Source organism: Cavia porcellus, unplaced genomic scaffold (assembly GCF_034190915.1).
Source record: "Cavia porcellus strain 051 isolate PalLab524CR breed Dunkin Hartley unplaced genomic scaffold, mCavPor4.1 scaffold_6, whole genome shotgun sequence".
NCBI lineage: Eukaryota > Metazoa > Chordata > Mammalia > Rodentia > Caviidae > Cavia > Cavia porcellus.
This window is the reverse complement of record NW_026947489.1, coordinates 71,949,100-71,954,395: the sequence shown is the minus strand read 5'-3', so window position 1 is coordinate 71,954,395 and position 5,296 is coordinate 71,949,100. Positions and strand designations below refer to the sequence as shown.

Genomic DNA, 5,296 nt, shown 5'->3' with positions numbered 1-5,296 from the left:
CAAACAAAATAAATAAACAAACAAAACAGATTTCCCTCTGCAGTCCCGGATAGCTCTGCAAAGCATGTATTATGGTGATGTGTGCTGTTCTTAACAAGACCACAGAAATCCCAGTAGGAATAGAAATTGGATAAAGAAATAAAAAATGAATTGTGTACTAAATATACTAGAGGTAAAAATTCCAAAGGTGTTTTAATAGAACACCTGGTTTTCTTACAAATTCTCATATAGTAGTATTAATAACGTCTCCGAGGAAAGACAAAACATATGATGAAACTAGTTAACCCTGGATATAACAAATTTGTGTGACATGATTTTTGTATATTTTTATCTTATAAGAGTGTATAATAATCTAGATGTTAATATAAAGAAAATATAAGTAAGAGATATTTTAGAGAAATTTATTATAGATACTTTGCTTAAAGTACCATAAATATGCAGTTAATTTTTAAAAAATCTATAAAGTAAAAAAGAATTAAGGTATTCAAGTATATTGTAAAATTATTGACAATAGACTCTAGAAAATGTATACTTTAAGATTCACTCTAATGAATAGATAGGAGAATCAAGTAGTATTTATTAACATTAACTGAGTATGGAAATCAGCTGAAGAGTTTTTGCACATTTTCTGATTCATCTTCAGGACATGTAGGTTAGACTGAGTGTACTCTTTTTAAAACTTTAGAAATGAAAACAGAACTACATTAAATTTAAAGTCATTTGTCAAGAAGAAATAGTTACATTTTAGACCAGGTCTCACTAAATCAAGTCTGTGTTTGTTCTATTCTACAAATTTCCTAAATATGAATCAGAATTAAGAGAATAATATAATAATAGCTACTAATATTTTAAAATGTTCATAATTTCAAAATTCATTTAGAAAACTAATATTTTTATTCATACATTGTGACATATAAGTCTATACAATTGTTATTGATTATATACTTTCTTAATGTTTTTTCTAACAAGTGTAAAGAAGTACTTTTTCAAACACTATCACAGAAAAGTTTGCATTCATAAAAAAATTAAGGCAAAAGATAAAAGCCAGATTTTTCAGATATGTCTGTGCTCAAAGGTCAGAATATTTTCTCTTGAAATTGAATGAATTTACTATAGAATATATATATATATATATATATATATATATATATATATATATATATTTGTTCATTTGTATACTGTGATGCTAGTATTTTATGTTTCTTTTTTTCATAGTAAATGGATATTTTACTTAGTACTGCCTTAGGAAAAATATTCCCTCTCCATCATTACTGTATATCTCTATAAATATTGTAAGAAAAAAATCAAATCCAGTTTTTATCATGATTCATTTTATAATGGTTCATTTTCAACCACTCTCTTTGCTTCATCGAGGGAGATTGCAAGGAATATAAAAAACTATTAAAAAGAAAAGTAAAATAAAGGAAAACAGTGTAGCACCAAGGATTACACAAAAACTGATTCAATGCTGAGTACAAAAAATAAAACAAGGAAGAGAAATAGATAGTCATCTTTCCAGTGTATATCCTGAGAAATATTTTCAACTTACTTCAGAATCAAGGTAAGCAGTGACTATTATATTTAGAGGTGAATTATTTATAACTACTGTATGTTGAATTTCACCTTCACTTGGTTCTAGTAATCAAAGGCATACCTTGCTTACCAGTGTATGTAAGTATTTTAGAAAACAGACAAATAGGTACAAAACTTTATATCTCTGATGACCAGAAGACTGCACTATTCCAAAATGTAAAGATTTTCTAGCAATAAAATATAAATTTGAAGGTAAATGATCATTAATGAAAAGCTTCAATGATAAATAACTTCCATTCAGAGTTCATGAAATCAAAATCTGAGTCACAATTGCCTTGAAGTTTGGTTAATCCATTTTACATGTCTCTGCACTGCTATCTTCTTTGCAATCAGCTTAGCATGCTAAATTAATTTCATTAGATTTAGATTTTAAGTAATGATACATCATAAGCCTGAATTTGCATCCAAATAATCAGGCCAACATAATAACACTTTTATACACCTCTGCAGAAGTTCTCTCAAAGATTACCTCAACATATTATTACATGTTAGAAGAATAATAAAGAGCATAACTTGGGATTTCTAATTAAAATAGTTCAACGTAAGTGTGAGACAGTCATTACATATAAATCAGAGAAACAATATCATTTTACTATCATGTTTCTACCTATTTGACCTTTATTGTTGTTAGTGGTTTGTCTTACTGTAATATCAGACAGAAGGTAGTTTTTCGGTATTACCACAATCCTCTTTTTAGAATATCCTTTGTCTCTGTTGCTTTCATGACTCTTTTCATGTGAGAGCACTTGCTCAATGAATTGTTTGGATATGAATTCCATCTCAGACTCTGTTTCCAGACAAAGCCATTCATAGGCAACTTATAACTTGGCACATGGAGGTATATATACATATATACGTGTGTATATATATACTGTGCAATATATCTTGTCAAGATTGTACTTTTCAATTACAGATATAGGTGTTAAATTCAATGTGAGTAGTAAATTTAAAAATTTACACTATTTTTCTTATCCCACTAACTAATCTATGATTTCTAGGGTAATTAAAAGAACATGCTGCCAAAAATGTTTGGAGGAAATCAATCTGTAGTGTCAGAATTTGTGCTTCTGGGACTTTGCCACTCAGAATATTCATATCTTACTCGTTGATTTTTCTGATATTTTACTTGATCACTTTATATGGAAATATTGTCATAATGATTTTAATCATCACTGACCCCCATATGCATTTTCCTATGTACTTCTTCTTGGCCAACTTATCATTTGTTTATATATGGCTTTCCTCAGTGACAACTCTTATGATGATCATAGACTTTCTCAAAGAGAGCAAGACCATTTCTTTTGGAGTATGCATGTGTCATACCCTTTTTGTCCATTTCATTGTAGGAGGTGAGATGGTGCTGCTAGTGGTAATGGCCTATGACAGCTAAGTGGCCACCTGCAAACCACTCGACTATAACACATTTAAGAGCCTGCACAGGAGCACCAGGCTCATGGTGACTGCATGAATAACAGTCTCTGCATGGCATGAATCAAATGGTTGTGACTGTGCAACTGCCATTATGTGTCCCCAGGGAAACAGACAGCTTCTTCTGTGATATACTACTGGCGATGAACTTGGCCTACATGGATTCCTATAATTTGTACAGTTCAGTAAATATTGACAGTGGGCTGGTGGTTGTAACCTGCTTTGTTACTTTGTTGATCTCCTACACATTCTTTTCACTGTCGGCCAAAACTCTAAAACGTATGTTTCCAAGGCACTGTCCACCTGCTCTGCTCACATCACAGTAGTGGTGCTTTTCTTTGTGCCTGGCATATTTATTTATGCATTTCCACTAAATATCACCTGGCCAGACAAATTTCTTGCTGTCTTTTACTCTATTATACCTTTTCTAAATCCAGCCATTTGTGCCTTGAGAAATAAAGAGATGAAAAGTGCTATGCAGAGATTTAGAAACTACTACATATATTTGAAAGAAAATCATTAATGTCCAGAAATATCAAAAGTATTTCAAATTAGTAACACTTTGGTTTTTCAAATAACTTGAAATCTACAGCACTTAATATATATCTATACTTGTGTCTTTTCTCATGGTACACAATAGTATTAATACAATACAGACCAATTAAACATTTATGAACTAAAAAGAAAACATTTATGTTATGTTACCTAGATTCCAAGTCTATTTAGTCATCATTAGGGGGAATTTATCTCTCAGTTTTGCTATTTTTTTTTTTTTTTTTTGGTGCTGGTGATCAAACTCATGACCTTGTGTTTGCAAAGCAGGCACTTACACCATTGAGCTAAACCCCTGGCCAGTTTTCTTATATATATTTTTTTGTCTTTTTCCTTTTTATCAGTACCGGGGATCAAACTCACGACTGCCTGCTTGCAAGGCAGGCGCTTATGCCGCTGAGCTAAATCTCCAGCGCCCAGTTTTCTTATATTTTTAAGGTCATACAAAATATATATTTGTTAAGGTATGGTTCTAGCTGAGTGGGAAGCATCTTATTGACTTTCTTTTGCTTTTCCCCCCTCTTACTTAATTTAGAAACAAGTATTTCAAAATACTCTTTCACTCTAAACTTCCACTTATTTTTTTTGTAAAAGAACTAAATTATTATTTTGTCCTAATTAAATGCTTTCTTAAATATGATTGCAAAAAAGAGGAAACATGAATAGTGAATGAGAAAACAGTGATTAAAAAACTTGGGAGGGGTTATAGGAAGATAGTGGAACAGTAAGCAGCAGAGTAAATAGCCTCTCTGAGAGAAAAAGTTCAGATGCTATAATAAAGCATCCTGGAGAAGACAAAAAGGAAAGAAGTGGGTCCCATCAACTCTGGAAGAAACTAAAGTGAGAATTGAAGCCCACTGAGAGAATTTTAAAAAAATAATAAAAATTTAAACAGAAGAAGGTGGTAGCTGGCAGCACTTTCACCAGACCTGGGACCACCATGCAAGAAGTGCTGTTGTAACCCAGAGATGCATGGGTACAGTGAAGCTGGTGGATAGCAAGCCTGAAGGCCTTGGCAGGGAGATGCAGTGCCAGGGGGGAGCAGCAGATCAAAGAACGACCCTGGATGGCAGTGAGTGTGGGGGACTAGTTCTCCCATAGGAGTGGGAGATTGGCCAGGCACTATTTTGGAGTTGAGCAGGATAAGCTTGGAGACAGAACTACAGCTGGCTTTGTTGAGCCATTCCTAGCTTAGATAAGACTGGTGGAAGTTGCTTGGACTGAGTCCCACCCCACTGCATGGTCCAATAGCCACTGCCAAGGTTTCCCTAAAGCTATCCTTATCCAACTCCTTCTGTCCTCTGCACATTAATGTGGTAAAGACTTTCTGTGATTAACCAGCTCAGGAGGGAGGCACCAGCCTGCCTCACATCTGATTACACTCCAGTATCTGCCAGCAGACTAGAAAAAGCAGCAAATAAGAGAAATCCCTAGCCAATACACTTCAGAGTAATTATAACCAATACAGGAAGTGCTAGACACCCCACTACCCACTTGTCTGGAAGAAACAAGAAACAAGAAACATGATGAGAAAGAAGCAAAAGGCAGTCTCTGGCCTCCAACCCAAGCAGTACTGGTCCAGGAGATGTAAACACAGAAGAGATCAGGAGTTGCATACCTGCAGTTATTGAAGCAACAGCAACTGAAATAAAGAAACAATTCAAGAGGCTGTAAAAGAAAAAATGAGAAACATAATAAAAGAATTGCTAAGCACCTCTAAAGA

General features: G+C 33.6%; 1 pseudogene; it reads left to right on the top strand.

The window, feature by feature from the left end:
- Window positions 1–2,618: 2,618 nt before the first annotated feature.
- On the top strand, window positions 2,619–3,544 carry LOC100722164 (olfactory receptor 4K14-like; annotated as a pseudogene).
- The last annotated feature ends 1,752 nt before the right edge of the window (window positions 3,545–5,296 follow it).